Source organism: Triticum urartu, chromosome 4A (assembly GCF_056163025.1).
Source record: "Triticum urartu cultivar PI428250 chromosome 4A, HENAU_Tu73, whole genome shotgun sequence".
In the NCBI taxonomy this organism is placed as follows: Eukaryota; Viridiplantae; Streptophyta; class Magnoliopsida; order Poales; family Poaceae; genus Triticum; species Triticum urartu.
The window spans coordinates 320,456,810-320,476,395 of NC_141876.1; positions in this window are offsets into that span (position 1 = coordinate 320,456,810).

Consider the following 19,586-nt stretch of genomic DNA (forward strand, 5'->3'; position numbering starts at 1 on the left):
TTTTATGTTTACATAGAGTGGGACTAATGCCCTTAAGATCATCAAGAGTATACCCAATAGCAGCACGTTGCTTCTTCAATGTTTTCAATAATCTCTCTTCCTCATGCTCTGAAAGGTTAGCACTAATAATAACATGATATATCTTTTTCTCATCAAGATAAGCATATTTAAGAGTATCAGGCAACGGTTTAAGCTCAAACACGGGATCACCCTTGGGTGGAGGAGGTTCCCCTAGGATTTCAACAGGCAAATTGTGTTTCAGAATAGGTTCCTGTTTAAAGAATACTTCATCTATTTCACTTCTTTCATTCATAAACATATCATTTTCATGGTCTAGCAAATATCATTTTCATCAACTAGGTAATTCTTCTTCACGGTGTTGTCTACTAAATTTAGAGAAATTAAATTCGTGAGACATATCATCTAAACCGATAGTAACAACATCCTTTTTGCAATGTATCTTAGCATTAACAGTGTTTAAGAAGGGTCTACCAAATATAATGGGACAAAAGCTATCTTGTGGGGAACCAAGAACAAGAAAATCAGCATGATATTTAGTTTTTCGACACAAGACTTCAACATCCCTAACAATTCCCATTGGTGAAATAGTATCTCTATTGGCAAGTTTAATTGTGACATCAATATCTTCTAATTCAACAGGTGCAATATCATGCATAATTTCTCTATATAGGCGAATAGGTATTGCACTAGCACTGGCACCCATAGCACATAAACCATGATAACAATGATCTCCTATTTTAACAGAAATAACAGGCATGCCTACCACAGGTCTAGGTTTATCTTCAGCACAAGGTTTATCAATTCTAGCAGTTTCATCACAGAAAAAAATAACATGCCCATCAATATTATCAGCCAAGAGATCTTTAACAATAGTAATATCAGGTTCAACTTTAATTTGCTTAGAAGGTGTATAAGTTTTAATATTGCTTTTACGAACCACAGTTGAAGCTTTAGCATGATCCTTTATTCTGACAGGGAAAGGTGGTTTCTCAACATAACAAGTAGGAACAATAGGATCATTATAAGTGATAGTCTTCTCTTCAACTTTAATAGGTGCAGCTACTTTTACTTCTATGGGAGGATGATATTTAAACCACTTCTCCTTGGGGAGATCAACATAAGTAGCAAAAGATTCATAGAAAGAAGCTACTATCTTAGAGTCAAGTCCATATTTATTGCTAAATTTACGGAAAACATCAGTATCCATAAAAGATTTAACACAATCAAACCTAGGTGTCATACCTGACTCCTTTCCTTTGTCGAGGTCCCAATCTTTAGAGTTGCATTTAATTCTTTCCAATAAATCCCATTTGAATTCAATAGTCTTAATCATAAAAGAGCTAGCACAAGAAGTATCAAGCATGGTGCGATTGCTATCAGAAAGCCGAGCATAAAATTTTTGAATAATCATTTCTCTTGAGAGATCATGATTGGGGCATGAATATAACATTGATTTAAGCCTCCCCCAAGCTTGAGCGATGATTTCTCCTTCGGGAGGCCAAAAATTATATATATGATTGTGATCACGATGAACAAGATGCATAGGATAAAATTTCTGATGAAATTCCAATTTCAATCGTTTGTAGTTCCATGATCCCGTATCATCACATAGCCTATACCATGTCGATGCATCTCCCTTCAAAGATAAAGGGAAGACCTTATTCTTAACAACATCTTTGGGTACACCTGCAATCTTAAATAATCCACAAACTTCATCCACATATATTAGATGCTCATTAGGATGCTTTGTTCCATCTCCTATAAAGGGATTAGCTAGCAGTTTTTCTATCATACCCGAAGGAATTTCAAAGCTGACATTTTCATTTTCATTTGGTTCAGTAGGTTGTGGAGCAACTCTTTGCTCTGGTCGGGGTAAAGATACCCCGAACAAGCCCCTCAGAGGATTACTTTCCATAGTGACAGTAAATTTCAGCACACTATATAAATTTTTCCTTACCAAATTCCACCTACCAAAGGCGCTTCACTCCCCGGCAACGGCGCCAGAAAAGAGTCTTGATGACCCACAAGTATAGGGGATCTATCGTAGTCCTTTTGATAAGTAAGAGTGTCGAACCCAACAAGGAGCAGAAGGAAATGATAAGCGGTTTCCAGCAAGGTATTCTCTGCAAGTACTGAAATAAGTGGTAATAGATAGTTTTGTGATAGGATAATTTGTAAGGAGCAACAAGTAACAAAAGTAAAGAAAGTGCAGCAAGGTGGCCCAATCCTTTTTGTAGCAAAGGACAAGCCTGGACAAACTCTTATATAGAGAAAAGTGCTCCCGAGGACACATGGGAATATTGTCAAGCTAGTTTTCATCACGTTCGTATGATTCGCGTTCGGTACTTTGATAATTTGGTATGTGGGTGGACCAGTGCTTGGGTACTATCCTTACTTGGACAAGCATCCCACTTATGATCAACCTCTATTGCAAGCATCCGCAACTACAACAAAAGTATTATGGTAAAGCTAACCATAGCATTAAACATATGGATCCAAATCAGCCCCTTACGAAGCAACGCATAAACTAGGGTTTAAGCTTCTGTCACTCTAGCAACCCATCATCTAGTTATTTCATCCCAATGCCTTCCTCTAGGCCCAAATCATGGTGAAGTGTTATCTAGTCGACGTTCACATAACACCACTAGAGGAGAGGCAACATACATCTCATCAAAATATCGAACGAATACCAAATTCACATGACTATTAATAGCAAGACTTCTCCCATGTCCTCAGGAACAAACGTAACTACTCACAAAGCATATTCATGTTCATAATCAGAGGGGTATTAATATGCATATAGGATCTGAACATATTATCTTCCTCCAAATAAACCAAACTAGCATCAACTACAAGGAGTAATTAACACTACTAGCAACCTACTAGCACCAATCTCGGACTTGAAGACAAGAATTGGATACAAGAGATGAACTAGGGTTTTGAGAGGAGAAGGTGCTGATGAAGATGTTGATGGAGATTGCCCTCTCCCGATGGGAGGAGCGTTGGTGATGACGATGGCAATGATTTCCCCTCCCGGAGGGAAATTTCCCCGTCAAAACAGCTTTGCCGGAGCCCTAGATTGGATCCGCCAAGGTTCCGCCTCGTGGCGGCGGAGTTTTGTCCGAGAAGATGGCTTATGATTTTTTTCCTCATTGAAAGACTCCATATAGCAGAAGATGGACATCGGAGGGCCACCAGGGGGCCCACAAGGTAGAGGGGCGTGCCCAGGGGGGTAGGGCGCGCCCCCACCCTCGTGGGTAGGGTGTGGCCCCCTGGTGAACTTCTTGCGCTCAGTATTTTTTATATATTCTGAAAACATCTTCCGTGAAGTTTCAGGACTTTTGGAGCTGTGCAGAATAGGTCTCTAATATTTGCTCCTTTTCTAGCCCAGAATTCTAGCTGCCAGCATTCTCCCTCTTTATGTAAACCTTGTAAAATAATAGAGAATAGGCATAAGTCCTCGTGGCTCATAGACTACTACAACAACAGTTGCAGGTACAGGTAATGCGATGATCTGACCCGAGTGCGATGCTTGCTTGTTTGGAGTTCTTCTACTTCTTCTTCGATCAAGGGATAGGTTCCGGGTCAGGGAAACTGGGCTAGCAGGGTGGATGTCGTTCTTCTTTTCGTTTGGTTTCATTCGTAATTGGATCCTGCTCTTCTGTATGTCCATTGCTATGTATTGATGTATTGTTGTATTCATGTTGTAACTTGTGGCGAGTGTAAGCCTTTATCTTGTATTCTCATCTATTTCGTACAATGGTATGTTGTAATGGTATCCACCTTGCTATGCGCATGAAATGCAATTGTGCCCCGATCATGAATTCATCATGTGATTGGGATAGAATCGCATCTTGGGCGCTACAAGTTGGTATCAGAGCCTTACCGACCTTAGGAGCCCCCTTGATTGATCGCACCGTTGCCATTGTTGAGTCGAGAAGAAAACTATTTTGAGTCTAGTTATATATCGGAGAGTAGGAATTCTTTTTACTCCTCAGCCCCTTCGTCGCTCTGGAGAGGACTCCTGACATAGGTATTTTCACACTCTTCTAACCTTTTTCACTCAAATTTTCTTAGGATCACACGAGTATTGTTGGATCATTGCAATATCGTTGTGATGGGAATTCTGTCTTGGTGCCTCCTGACATTTAGGGGTTGTGGCAGTGTGTCGGGGAGTTGAGCTCCAAGGTGTTTTTGTCATAGTGCATATCATTTCAGGTCCGGAATACCAGAGTTCGCCGACATCGAAAACTCTTCTATACTCTTTGTGGTGAGAGTAGTTTGGCGACACCCAGTACTGGGGAGAGCGATCAGATGTATTGCCACATCTAGTATATCGGATGTGTTCGAAGGTCTGAGGTACACGATTTCCGAAGGTTTCTTGGTTATGTGTTGACGGATGGATACAGTTGGAGTGTAGGAATTGTTAGTTATGTGAGATAGTTGTGCCTCCCTGTATCCCCAACACCAAATTGCATAACCAGAAAGTTTCGGGAGTTAATAGGTGGGAATCCAAGTAGTTACCTAGGATATCTTTTTGACAGATGCATGATATGAGATTGGGGTTCGACATCTAGTGGTCCGCCTGTCCACGGTTGGTATTAAGTGGTCTTGTTGTGTCTTAAAGAGTCCTTGGGTATGCTGACTCGAGGACACTGCTTATGTCATGTGCACTGCCATGTACATGATGGTGTTGTATGATCGAGCCCGTGCGGGTCCCACCACGAAAACTTCGGACGAAATATCTATCATATGTTTGTTTCTGACTTATTCTGCAAGCCAATCCTTTTTTTATTTTCTGTTGTGGTATTCGAGTTGCTTCGAAGTAAAATGTGGATTCCATACCTCTTTCCTAAACGGTGTTCTCATATTTCTATGTGGATTCTAATCCTTTTTTTATATCGAGATTGGCATGTCAATTCTTTTCCAACCGGTTCGCTTCTCGTCAAGATGATCCTATCATTTTCCCCATTCGCAAGATCACCTCTCAGTTTTCCCAACGTTCTTCATTTCATCCGTCTGCAAGTTGCCTTTGTTTTCCAGCCCTCCCACCCTTTTTCTTCAAAGACTCAGAGATATCAAATCAACTATCCATTTTATTCATGTGAAGTCTTTCATTCTTTCTCTTCATTCTTTTCTTTCAATGTTCTTATCCGGTGATTCTTAGGAAGATGCTCAAGAGCTTCAATCTTATCATTTTTCATTCCCTTTTCTTCTCCGGTGGACTTAATTATAGCTTCTGTCTTAATCATATCCCTTTCTTTTGTTTCACATGATTTATCATGTTGCAATATCATAACCAAGTCAATCTTATTTATTCACCTCTCTCTATTCATATCCGGAGTGCTCAAGATATCTCAAAAGATTCATGTTTCCATTCTTAATCCATTCAAGCTATTAGGAGATTATTACCTCATTCAAGTCATTTAATTCAACCGGTGCAATCTCTCTTCAAAATCATTTCAACTGTGTTTCTCTTGAGTGGGCCCTATCACACATGTCTTTTTCTAGGATCTTACCTGACTCTTCTATTTTTCCGGAGCTATTCTCAAATTCTTTTTAAAGTTTGATGTAAGAATGAATTATCATCCGTCATTTGTCTTTCTCCAAGATCTTTCGAATTCTTTCATCATTGGTTCAGCCTTTCTATTCTTCATTCCGCAGTGCCTCAACAATTCATGGTGGTGTTTCTTGTCGTCATTCTCGGATTTCAAGACCGAAGAAGAGTTTCTCTTCAATCCTTACCCGTTCTTCCAAAGATAGGTAGTTCAAGCTTGCCACCATCCTCTCATAATTGTTTTCGGTTGTGAGAATTCTTTTCAACCATCTGGAGCAATTTAGGAGTCTTTTCAGTTTGATTCTCTGGAGCCCATCATCTTAGAATTATTCATTCTCAACTTTCATCTCTCATTCTCCAAATCTTACTGGTGCATCGTTCAAATATCCTCTAATCAGGTCATGGTCTCTTTGTTCTCTCGTATCTGAATTCCCTCAAGTATCTTCGTCCGTTTTCTAAATTCTTCCAGGTGATTCGTTCACTTTTGTTCAATCGTTTTCAGTTCTTACAATGGTTCATTCAAGATACATTTTCCTTTGTTACCATATCAATTCATTCGTTCTTACCGAAATCATACCGGTGGTTCGTTGAAGATTTTCCCAAGTTTGCGCTATATATCTCCTCAATCCTTTTCAAGAGGAATAAGTTGCATGCCAAATCCGTTTGTCATCAATTAAATTTGATGAGGATAAACATACAGTAAATTTTATTCTTGTTTCCTTGAGGTGATTCAATTCTTTACTTCCGGAGTTTGTTCATGATATCAATTTGTCGGTGCTAAGTTGTTCATCTTTTGTTTTTGGAGTTCCGAGAACTCTCAGTTAACTCTCCACAAAGATCCATCTAAATCATTTCAAGGGTTCATCTTATTGTTTTCAAGCTTCTTTTCTTTGCGACCATATTTTTATCCATCCGGAGTTCTTCGAGAGTTTCTACATGGTGGTTCATTAAAGATTTAATCCATTCTCAAAGTGTTCTTCAAGATTCTTGTTGGAGCTCTAGTATTATTCTTCTTGCGTTCCAAAGTGCAATTCTTTCTGCCTTATCTTTTGAGGTGGTGTTATGTCATTCTTGACATTTTCCCTTCGTGTTTTATGATTCAGATGTTGTCAAGAATGAGGTATTTTAAATCCATCAATCTCTTCGTTGGAGTTATGTTGGTAAAGATTTCACCTAAAGCCTTCCCTACGGAATGTTGCTAATTGTGGTACTTATTAATAATCCAAGTTTCCTCCTATTCTCATGGTGAAACAAGTTTTTTCATCTCTTTGGTGCTCTCACACAAATCAATGGTTTCCGTTAGTGGCCATTTGTCACCTCATAATGGTGAGATGTTTCTATAAACCCACAACAAGCTTGGTCTTTTCGTTGTTAAATTTTCAGCAACTCCGTTCAATCCTTGTTTTTAAGGATGCTCTCTCAAATTCATTCGACGTAGAACCTGTTGTTTTCTTATCCATTATTTTCATTCCATTCATTCATTTCTACCGGAGGCATTGTGATGTTGCTCTCTTCGTCCCGTCGCCTCGTTTTTGCCAAGATCATGTTCTTTTCTTTGCTTATCAATTTAACTTGAGAGTTGTATCATCTCTTCAATTCCTTTTCATATTATCAAGTTTTCCTTCTCTTTTCTACCGGAGGGCAGTGCAAATTCTGTCATCCTTGTTCCTTGGCTATCTCGTTATACTGGTGTGGTCATATTCTTTTGGTTTTTGAAGCTCTTATTCCATGTCTCTCAACCTACAAGGTTCTCGTAATGTTCCTTGTTCCTCTTTGATAACGGAGTGTTTGCAATCCCCTTCATCTCCGCTCTATTATTTCTTCCAAGTTTTTCAACCTCTCAAGGTTCATTGGTTTCATTCGTTTGACAATGAAGCAAGTTGTTTTACCTCTTCCCCTTTCGTTTCTCCCCGGTGCCATCCTTAGATCTCTGGTCGAGATCACTTGTAAGTGGAAGAGAGTTGTGACGCCCCAACACCGATGCTCCAGAAGCCTTCCATGTTTTTCGTTGTCCCCGTTTGTTTTATTTGTTTGTTGCATTGCATCATGTCATCATTCGCATTGCATCATGTCATCATGCCATTAATTTTTTCCAACCATTTTATAACTCTTTTAAATAAATTGTATGGATCTTCGATCCGTTTAAATCGAGGGAAGGGTGACTTCTTTTTATAACTTATCCTCCCAATAATAGGGAGCTATTATAAAATATTCCATTGATGTGGAATTAATCATAACACACTTGCAAAATATTCCATGCCATTCTTATCTGAATTCTTGGTCTCCAACTTTGCCCATAAATTCTTTCATCACTTTCCGGAGCTCCACCAAAAATCTCAACATTTTTGGACCTTCCTTTTACCAAGTCCTAGTTCAGACCCATTTGAATTAAATTCAAATGAGTTTGAATTCATATCTTTCGATCTTGCCACTTCTAATTTTCTCGGACCAAGCTTATTTTTGTGAGTCCAAGAAAATAACCCCCATTCCCACATTCTTTCTCCAACTCCTTTCTTTCTCTCATTTTATTTGTTTGCTATTTACTGTTTTTGGTAAACAAAAGAGAAGTGGGAGATTAGAGAGAGAAGCCCAGCTGGCCACTTGGTGCTCCCAGCAGGTCAGCCCACCTAGGCCCAGCCAGGCCGCCCTGCTCCCCTCAGCCCACCAGGACCCTCTCCCTCTCCCTCTCCCGCCAGAACCCTAGCCCGTTATCTTCCCGATCGATCCCCATCTCTCCCTCTCCCTCGTCTCCACCTCGCGCCGCCAGAACCCCGCGCCCGACCCCCTAGTGCCGCGCCTGATCCCCTCGACCCTCTCCTTCTCATTCTCCCTGCGCAACCGCCAAGACCTTGCCTCCGCCCGTGGCGGAACAAGCAGCCGCGTCCTCACTCTCCTCCGTGTCCGCGCGCTGCCTGACTCCTCCTTCCTCGAGCTCGTATGGCGTCCGCCGGCCACCTCCTATGGATCACCGTCGTCCATGTGACGCCTCCGTCGCCCCGCATCACCTCGTCAGGCCGCACCCTCATGCCCGGTCCCTCTACAGGCGACCTCCGCTGCTGTTGCCTCCTTCTGCGCGCCCCAACTTCATGATCGTCCATGCCGTCTCCTTCCAAACCCGACCTCGCTGCGCCTCTTGTCCCGCCGGCCATCTCCGCCGTCCTTGTCCTGGACCCGGTCGGAGCTACCCTTCTGGCTCCGGAGCCGCACCTCCCGCGTCCATTCCTGGCACCGTGGGACAGCTACTTTGTCATCCACCACGGCTCTGGCCTCCATGGATGCCTCTTGCCCAAGGTCTTCCTCCTGTGGGGTGTAGAGCTGCACCACCACCACCCTGAGGCCCTTTGCCATCTTCATTTTGAAACGCCAAGTAGCCGATGGTACTAGGGTGCACCAAGTTCCACTACTTTTGACCCCGAACATCTACGGTACATGGCCCACTACGATCGATGTGGAACTGTCAAGACCATCAAGTACAACTACACTATGTTGATATGGGTGTCGGTGTCAAAACTGGCGAATCTCAGGTAGGGGGTCCCGAACTGTGTGTCTAGGATCGATGGTAACAGGAGACAGGGGACACGATGTTTACCCTGGTTCGGGCCCTCTCTATGGAGGTAATACCCTACGTCCTACTTGATTGATATTGATGAATACGAGTATTACAAGAGTTGATCTACCACGAGATCGTAATGGCTAAACCCTAGAAGTCTATCTTGTGTGATTATCATAATAATCTATCGACTAGCCTGGCCTTAGCTTATATAATGCACCCGAGGCCTAGGATAACAAGAGTCCTAGCCGAATACGTTGGTGGAGAGGAGTCCTTGTCTTGATCACCAAGTCTTGTGGAATACTCCTTGTATGCGGCATGGGCTGCCCGAAGTGGCCCATGAGTGAATCGCCATGGGGGTCCTCGGCCCGATCCACCTGGTCGGGAAACGATGTGGTGAGTACCCCCTAGTCCAGGACACCGTCTGTAGCCCCCTGAACCGGTATTCAAGTTGGGGACACTCCTTGATTCTTCCAAACTGTTCTTCATCTTCGGCTGTCGGTCTTGAAAACTGGTTCAAGAAATCTTCTCATCTTCGATCTTGAGGATTGCCAAAGTGAATCCGAAGAGTTTACACGTCAGGTATCCGAGGAGCCCTTTAAGTCTTCAGCCTTTATCAATGCCTTGTTATTTTTATGCCACACCTCGGGTTTGAAGTTGTTCCCAGGCGGCAGTGTCCTCTTGCGTCCGAGCTCCAACGCGGGACTGCATTCAAGTTATCTTTGGCAGCCGAGCACCAATGTCAGACCGCTTCCAAGATCCGACGCTAGAATGTATCCGAGCTCCAACGTTGGACTGTATCCGAGGAGTATTGTTACAAACGAGCTCCAACGCCGAACTATATCCGAGCTCCAACGCCGAACTATGTCCAAGCTCCAACGCCGGACTATATCCGAGGTGTCATAGATCACCTTGTTCAAAAAAGTTGAAGGAGTTTAGCCGAGCTTAATGCCGAAAATGCCCTCTATGGAGCCAGCCACTAGCGCCCGAGATTTATGCCGGACTACTTTCGAGGTGGTGCACCACCCCGACTGCGGGCCTATTTTTTCTCAATATTTTTATTGGTGCAATTTATTCTCTGCTGAGATATATAGCCAGTAGCCCTCGAGGTGTGCATCGGTCTAAAACCCGAGGTGCACCTGAAGGATGACATAAGACCGCTGATCCTAGTAGCCCCTGAGACTCAGGCTGATTCGCAAAATCGGCCTGAGGATCAACTCCTAGCTCGGCAAAATACTTCGGGACACAAAAAACAATGTGCAAAGTCCTCGAGACTCAGGTTGGGTCCGGCCGACCAACCTGAGGATCATAATCTCCTCGAAAACTATATTGCACTTAAATTTTCTGCATTGGATTGCCAATGCAGTAGCCCCCCCGAGAATTGGGTTGGGCAACATGGCCAACCCTAGGATCGTACCTACTCGGGAACTACTTCAACTGTCATGTATGTTTTGACAATACCGAGGTGGGGTTCGGCAGAAAAGATGCCGAACTGTAGTTTTAGAAAAGAGTTTCACGCCTAACACCTCAACCAAGAGAATGTCCTGCTTCCTGAAAGGAAAACGTAAAATAGGTGAAAAGATGTTATAAGCTCAAAGGCCAAAAACATGCGTAAAAAACTTTACGTCTAGATTGAATCAAGCTGTTTTGGTGCCAATAAGAAATTGGTCTTAAAATTGTACTCCCGTCGTGCTTTGACATGACAAATCCGATCTCTAGACTTCAAGTGGGTTAGCCTTCGGCTTCAACCTCCCTACCCCGAAGGCGGAGTGTTTCTCAGGCCAATTTAGCGAACTAAATGCGAGCGGCTTTTGAGAGAAACCAGGCTACCCAGCTATTGACCATACACCTGAGTTGATAAAGGAGTGGTAGAAAAAGATTTGGCAACGACTAAGAAGAAAACCGCTCATATTAATTTAAGAGCCCCCAAGTGATTTGGGTAAAAGAATTTTATGTATAATGATTGCATGTACCGAAGTACTTATATAATATATGTGTTCACCCGAACTTTAAATGCGTCTTAACCGACCGTCAGTTTCTCCCTCTTTGGTCAAGGGCCGACAAGTGTTACATATTCCACCTGTCGAGAGTATCGACGGTGTTTCCGATAACCAGGCAAACATGCCATGAGGCTATAACAGACAAAGCGTGCTCAGGTAACTTATGCTATATTACCGACGAAGTGTAAGAAGCATCTTCGAAGAAAATAGTACCTCCACTGATACCTTTCTCCGGTTGCTCATTGTTACTATGAGACTTGTGCAACAGATTTTTTGTACTCATGAGTTTCGTTGTGTGCCGATCATGATTGAAAACAATAAGAGCGCTAGCTTTCGGCTTCAAATAGTCTGAGGTACTAACTCGGATGACCCGGTAGTAACTATCACAGAGGTGCTCCCTTTACCGCCTAGCCGAACAATCGGGAACGTAGGTGTAAGCACAGGAGCCAGGCAACCCATCTTGCGAAACACTTAAGTCAACATGGTGCATAATGTGGCGTAATACACGAACAAGGAATGAAGCCATACAAGTATAATCATATGCAAGAGGAAAGGCTTCATAAAGGAAGCCCCTAAATAAACGGGGTATTTGAATTTGTGTGTCATGAACAAAGTTTTGACAAGGAATTTTGTCACAAACAACTTTTTTGCCAAAAAAGTATAATGCTTGGTCGAACCGAACAAATTTAAAACTGAAAGTTTTTTAGCATGAAAGCGACTTAGCTAGTTAATGTGCTCGGTGTTGATGACGTGATTCGGGCTTGTGGCGGGACGAAAACGCCCATTGATCTGTGACAGATTCGACAAGGTCTGCAGTCCTCGTCATGGCCGAGGTCCCAGCCTCCAAGCCCGATGTGTCCGAGCAAGGAATTCGGCACTCCATGGTAGTTACACGGCTCGGCCAATGCAGGCCAACAGAGTGACGCCGAAGTCCCCGACGTGGGTTAATGAAGTGATGACGAAGCCCCCGGTCCAGCCGAGGTGATAGCGCTGCCCAATCCAGATCATTTACCAGTGCACAGAAGATAGTGCAAGCCGGAGATAATAGTAATAAAAAAGGGCCCGCTTTCAAACAACCGATGAGGTAGGACCGTCTTGACGATGCCGAAGTCCCCGAGGCAACCGAACATGTCGGTATAGCAATTCAATCAACAAGATTATCATGCGAACCGACCAATTGGGACGATGACATTGGCTTGCCGAAGTGACCGCGTGACGCAGTCGAATTTGATCACCTACACACATAAAATAGTGCGGTCCAAATCGAATAATATAAATATATATATAATCCTTGCATAATTGCTTTTCGCAAAAATAATTTATTTAAAGATATGTGGCCTGGCGCAGAAGTCAATGTCGATGCAGGGCATCGGCATGATGCGTTAAAGGTGTGGCAAAGCTGAATCCACAGGTCGGTCCGTGCTCCGGATGCGGCGTTCGCCGAACTATGTACGGAAACTGACCGAACCACCACACGACCGTCGTTAATGCGACCATTTGATAGACCTGTGTACAGATGATGGAACAAACCAGAGTAATAATTCCTTGGAAAAGATAAACCCAAACAAACAAAAATTGCTAGGATTAATAGCACCTGATTTATTTGTTGTAGTAGTCTGAAGAAAGGTTACTCCAAAAATTGGGACTCGATCCGCACACCCATTGCCTGATCGATGATGAAGCGACGGCATGGCGATGCTGGCAAAGATTGTCTCGCCGATGCAAAGCCCCGGTCCAGCTAACGTAACGAAACTGGTCGGCTGGTGACGCCGAAGTCTCCGGAGTAGGTTGACGAAGAAATAGCGGAGCCCCAAGTCCAGCCGAGGTGTTGAAAGATATCCGCAGAGGTGAACTCCATGATCGGCGCCCAATCGGATTCTATAGGCACGGATGCAAGCGGCTCGGAGTCCGTGGCCGGAGACGAATCCAGTGGTTCAGCGACACGGCTCTCGTAAGTGGTGAAGTCAGTATCCGGCTCCATAGCCACCGAGAGTGCGGCCTCCGTGGCGTGGTCTATCCCTCCGTCCTCGGATGGCGCTGTTTGCTCCAGATTGAAGGCTGGAGTAGTTGTAGGTGTGATCTCCCGAAAACTATCCGACGGCAGAGCTAAATCATGCTCGTCGTGATCGTGCGGCGCACCAGAGATGGGCTCGAATCCGTCGAAGATCAAGTCTCTGCGGATGTCGGCAGTGTAGTTTAAGTTTCCGAACCTGACCTGATGGCCAGGGGCATAGCTCCCGATCTGCTCCAGATGGACAAGCGAATTGGCCCGTAGTGCGAAGCTGCCGAATACGAAGATCGATCTGGGAAGGAAAACCTCACCCTGGACTGCATCGTTACCGATGATCGAAGGGGCCATCGATCCTTATGGTGATGGCATAGTGGAACTCTCAATGAAAGCACCAATGTAGGTGTCAAAACCGGAGGATCTCGGGTAGGGGGTCCCGAACTATGCATCTAAGGCGGATGGTAACAGGAGGCAGGGGACACGATGTTTACCCAGGTTCGGGCCCTCTTGATGGAGGAAATACCCTACGTCCTGCTTGATTGTTCTTGATTATATGAGTATTAAAATAGTTTATCTACCGCGAGATCATAGAGGCTAAACCCTAGAAGCTGTCCTATGGTATGATTGTATGTTGTCCTATGGACTAAACCCTCCGGTTTATATAGACACCGGAGGGGCTAGGGTTACACATAGTCGGTTACAAGGGAGGAGATCTACATATCCGTATTTCCAAGCTTGCCTTCCACGCAAAGGAAAGTCCCATCCGGACACGGGACGAAGTCTTCAATCTTGTATCTTCATAGTCCAACAGTCCGGCTAAAGGATATAGTCCAGCTGTCCGGAGACCCCCTAATCCAGGACTCCCTTAGAAATGAATATTTTTTATTAATGAAAAATATTCCAAATATTATTATGAGGTGAACCAGAGAGGAAATGATGATAAGAGAGGGAGATGAGGCACTTGGGTGAAAGCCAAGGGTACCCAAGTGTTTAAGTCCCCATGAAAAGATTCAAAAACTCCAACTTCCAAAATCATTTCAAAAGAAAATCAGGCAAATGAAAGAGGGCAAAAACAAGGATGTCACACTGCTGGCCCAGAGCGATGTGCATGAGCCATTGGAAGGTTGCCCTATCGTTGTGCAGCCCAAAGGGCATGCAGGTGTAGCAGTAGACCCCACACGAGGTCAGGAAGGCCGTCTTCTTGACATCCTGCACCGCCATCTTGATTTGGTTATACCCTAAAAATGCATCCACGAAGCTTAGCAGGTTGCATTCGGCAGTCGAGTTGATGATCTGGTCGATGCATGGTAGCGGGAAGGGGTCTTGAGGGCATGCCTTGTTGAGGTTGGTCAATTTGACGCACATGCGTTCCTTCCCACCATTCTTAGGGACCACCACGGGGTTAGCCAGCCATTCCGTGTATCACACCTCACGAATGACGCCAGCCTCCAGCAGCTTGCGGGTTTCTTGGACAATGAACGACTGCTTCCCTATGGACTGCCTTCGTGCCTTCTGCTTCACCAAGCGTACATTGGGGCATTCATTGAGGTGATGCTCAATCACCCCCCTTGGAACTACGGCCAGGTCCGTGGGCTCCCATGCTAACAACTCCTTGTTCGAGCGCAGGAAACTGACCAGCGCCTTTTCCTAGTCCGGGGCGAGGTGGGCACCTATGGTGAAGGTGGCTCCCGACGCGCCATCTTGGTTGACCGGTACCTGCTTCGTCTCGGCTTGGTCTTGAGAGAACAACTACTTCTTCTTCGCCGGATGAGACGTCTCTAGCGTATCTATAATTTTTGATTGCTCCATGCTATATTATCTACTGTTTTGGACATTATTGGGCTTTATTATCCACTTTTATATTATTATTGGGACTACCCTATTAACCGGAGGCCCAGCCCAGAATTGCTGCTTTTTGCATGTTTTAGGGTTTTGAAGAAAAGGAATACCAAACGGAGTCCAAATGGAATGAAACCTTCGGGAACGTGATTTTCTCCACGAACAAGACCCAGGAGACTTGGACCCTACGTCAAGACACGAAAGAGGAGGCCACGAGGTAGGGTCGGGCCTACCCCCCTCTCCCCCAAGCGCGCCCTCCACCCTCGTGGGCCCCCTGTTGCTCCACCGACGTACTCCTTCCTCATATATATACCTACGTACCCCCAAACGATCAGATACGGAGCCAAAACCCTAATTCCACCGTCGTAACTTTCTCTATCCACAAGATCCCGTATTGGGGCCTGTTTCGGAGCTCCGCCGGAGGGGGCATCGATCATGGAGGGCTTCTACATCAACAACATAGCCCCTCCGATGAAGTGTGAGTAGTTTACCTCAGGCCTACGGGTCCATAGTTAGTAGCTAGATGGCTTCTTCTCTCTTTTTGGATCTCAATACAATGTTCTCCCCCTCTCTTGTGGAGAACTATTCTATGTAATCTTTTTGCGGTGTGTTTGTTGAGACCGATTAATTGTGGGTCTATGATCAACTCTATCTATGAACAATATTTGAATCTTCTCTGAATTCTTTTATGTATGATTGGTTATCTTTGCAAGTCTCTTCGAATTATCAGTTTGGTTTGGCCTACTAGATTGATCTTTCTTGCAATGGGAGAAGTGCTTAGCTTTGGGTTCAATCTTGCGGTGTCCTTTCCTAGTGATAGTAGGGGCAGCAAGGCACGTATTGTATTGTTGCCATCGAGGATAACAAGATGGGGTTTTCATCATATTGCATGAGTTTATCCCTCTACATCATGTCATCTTGCTTAAGGCGTTACTCTGTTTTTAACTTAATACTCTAGATGCATGCTGGATAGCGGTCGATGAGTGGAGTAATAGTAGTAGATGCAGGCAGGAGTCAGTCTACTTGTCTCGGACATGATGCCTATATACGTGATCATACCTAGATATTCTCATAACTATGCTCAATTCTGTGAATTGCTCCACAGTAATTTGTTCACCCACCGTAGAATACTTATGCTCTCGAGAGAAGACACTAGTGAAACATATGGCCCCCAGGTCTATCTTCATCATATTAATCTCCTATTACTTAGTTATTTCCTTTGCTTTTTTACTTTGCCTTTATTTTACTTTGCATCTTTATCATAAAAATACCAAAAATATTATCTTATCATATCTATCAGATCTCACTCTCGTAAGTGGCCGTGTAGGGATTGAAAACCCCTATTCGCGTTCGTTGCGAGGATTTATTTGCTTTGTGCAGGTATGAGGGACTCACGCGTAGCCTCCTACTGGATTGATACATTGGTTCTCAAAAACTAAGGGAAATACTTACGCTACTTTGCTGCATCATCCCTTCCTCTTCGGGGAAAACCAACGCAATGCTCAAGAGGTAGCAAGAAGGATTTCTGGCACCGTTGCCGGGGAGGTCTACGAAAAAGTCAATATACCAAGTACCCATCACATACCCTTATATCCTGCATTACATTATTTGCCATTTGCCTCTCGTTTTCCTCTCCCCCACTTCACCCTTGTCGTTTTATTCGCCCTCTCTCTCTATCCTCCCTCTCTTTCTCTACTTGCCTCTTTTTGCCTGCTTGCTTTTTGTTTGGTTGTGCGTTAGTTCGTTTGCTCGTCATTATGGCTAGTCCTTTACCTTCTGTCTCTATGTCTGAAAGTGGGGAAATTATTGTCGATATGGACAATAATAATATCATGAAAAATTCTGATGCTCCTGCTAAAGAACCACCCATCTTACATACAAAAAGATTCCGTGTTGGTAGTGGTAATATTATTGGAAAAGTAGTTATTCAAGATTTCTTTACTTGTGCTGGTGCTTTACCTTCTATGGTTAGTTCTATCCTTCATAGAACTAGTAGTCTTGCGGACGTGATTGCCATGCTTGTAGTTGAACTAGAAAGACAATTCATGCACATGCATCCTTGCATACAAAGGATTTTCCTAGATTTTTCTAATATTGAGCATTCTTCTGTTAAGCGTGCCGCTACTATATTTTTGGCTCATGAGTTTAGATTCATGATAAAAGAGGCCAAAGAAATATTTGCACATTATAGGGTGGACGCTTGCCGTCCTCCCATAGAGGCTATCCTCTTTGATCAAGAAGAAATAATGCGTTTTCAATCTCTAGACTGTGTTGCCTTCAATGAAAATCTTAGAAAAAGGGTTCCTACCAATGTTTTAGTTGATAGAATTTCTGAACTTAATTATGATTTGGCTATTCGAAATAATAAACTTGGATATTCTCTTGAATATAGGCTCACAAAGTTCTTTCAAAAGAATGCTTATAATGATGAATTGGTTGTGCAATATGAAGGACCAAAGGAGGAACCTATACCTCCCAAGGTTGATCTTGGGGACTTTTGTCCCATTAAATTTAGCCCTTTCGATTACTTTTGCTTGCTCAAAGAAAACTTGCTGCCGAACGTAGAGAATATGAAAGAATTTTAATAATCTATCTTACTATTATGGCAATACCTAGATCTATCCTTGCTTATTATGCCTAGCTAGGGGCGTTAAACGATAGCGCTTGTTGGGAGGCAACCCAATTTTATTTTTATTCCTTGATTTTTGCTCCTGTTTAGTGATAAATAATTTATCTAGACTCTGTTTAGGTTGTGTTTTTTGTGTTTAATTAGTGTTTGTGCTAAGTAGAACCGTTGGGAAGACTTGGGGAAAGTCTTGATATCTTGCTGTAAAAAACAGAAACTTTAGCGCTCACGATAACTGCTGCCATTTTTATTTGGGAAGTGATATTTAGTTAATTCTTTTTGCAGATGATTAATATATAAATTCCTCACGTCCAGCAATTTAGTTTAGAATTTTTGGGGTTCCAGATCTTGCGCTAGTTACAGATTATTACAGACTGTTCTGTTTTTGACAGATTCTGTTTTTCGTGTGTTGTTTGCTTATTTTGATGAATCTATGGATAGTAAAATAGTTTATAAGCCATAGAGAAGTTGGAATACAGTAGGTATAACACCAATATAAATAAATAATGAGTTAATTACAGTGCCTTTAAGTGGTCTTTTGTTTTCTTTTGCTAACGGAGCTCACGAGATTTTCTACTTTAAGTTTTGTGTTGTGAAGTTTTCAAGTTTTGGCTAAAGATTTGATGGGTTATGGAACAAGGAGTGGCAAGAGCCTAAGCTTGGGGATGCCCATGGTACCCCCAAGATAATCTAAGGAAACCTAAAATCCAAATCTTGGGGATGTCCCGGAAGGCATCCCCTCTTTCGTCAACTTCTATCGGTAACTTTACTTGGAGCTATATTTTTATTCACCACATGATATGTGTTTTGCTTGGAGCGTCTTGTATGATTTGAGTCTTTGCTTTTTAGTTTACCACAATCATCCTTGCTATACACACCTTTTTAGTCAGCCATACATGATTTGGAATTTGCTAGAATACTCTATGTGCTTCACTTATATCTTTTGAGTTATACAGTTTTGCTCTAGTACTTCACTTATATCTTTTTAGAGCACGGTGGTGGATTTGTTTTATAGAAACTATTGATCTCTCATGCTTCACTTATATTCTTTTGAGAGTCTTAAATAGCATGGTAATTTTCTTAAATAATCCTAATATGCTTGGAATTCAAGAATAGTAAAAGAACTTCCTTATGAGTGTGTTGAATACTATGAGAAGTTTGATGCTTGATAATTGTTTTGAGATATGAAGATGGTGATATTAAAGTTGTGCTAGTTGATTAGTTGTGAATTTGAGAAATACTTGTGTTAAAGTTTGTGATTCCCGTAGCATGCACGTATGGTGAACCGTTATGTGATGAAGTCGGAGCATGATTTATTTTTTGATTGTCTTCCTTATGAGTGGCGGTCGGGGACGAGCGATGGTCTTTTCCTACCAATCTATCCCCCTAGGAGCATGCATGTAATACTTTGCTTTGATAACTTGTATATTTTTGCAATAAGTATATGAGTTCTTTATGACTAATGTTGAGTCCATGGATTATACGCACTTTTCTCACCCTTCCACCTTTGCTAGCCTCTCTAATACCGCGCACCTTTCGCCGGTATCATACACCCACCATATACCTTCCTCAAAACAGCCACCATACCTACCTATTATGGCATTTCCATAGCCATTCCGAGATATATTGCCATGCAACTTTCCACCGTTCCATTTATTATGACACACTTCATCATTGTCATATTGCTTAGCATGATCATGTAGTTGACATCGTATTTGTGGCAAAGCCACCATTCATAATTCTTTCATACGTGTCACTCTTGATTCATTGCATATCCCGGTACACTACCGGAGGCATTCATATAGAGTCATATTTTGTTCTAAGTATCGAGTTGTAATTGTTGAGTTGTAAGAAAAATAAAAGTGTGATGATCATCATTATTAGAGCATTGTCCCAGTGAGGAAAGGATGATGGAGACTATGATTCCCCCACAAGTCGGGATGAGACTCCAGACGAAAAATAAAAAAAGGGGAAGAAAAGAGGCA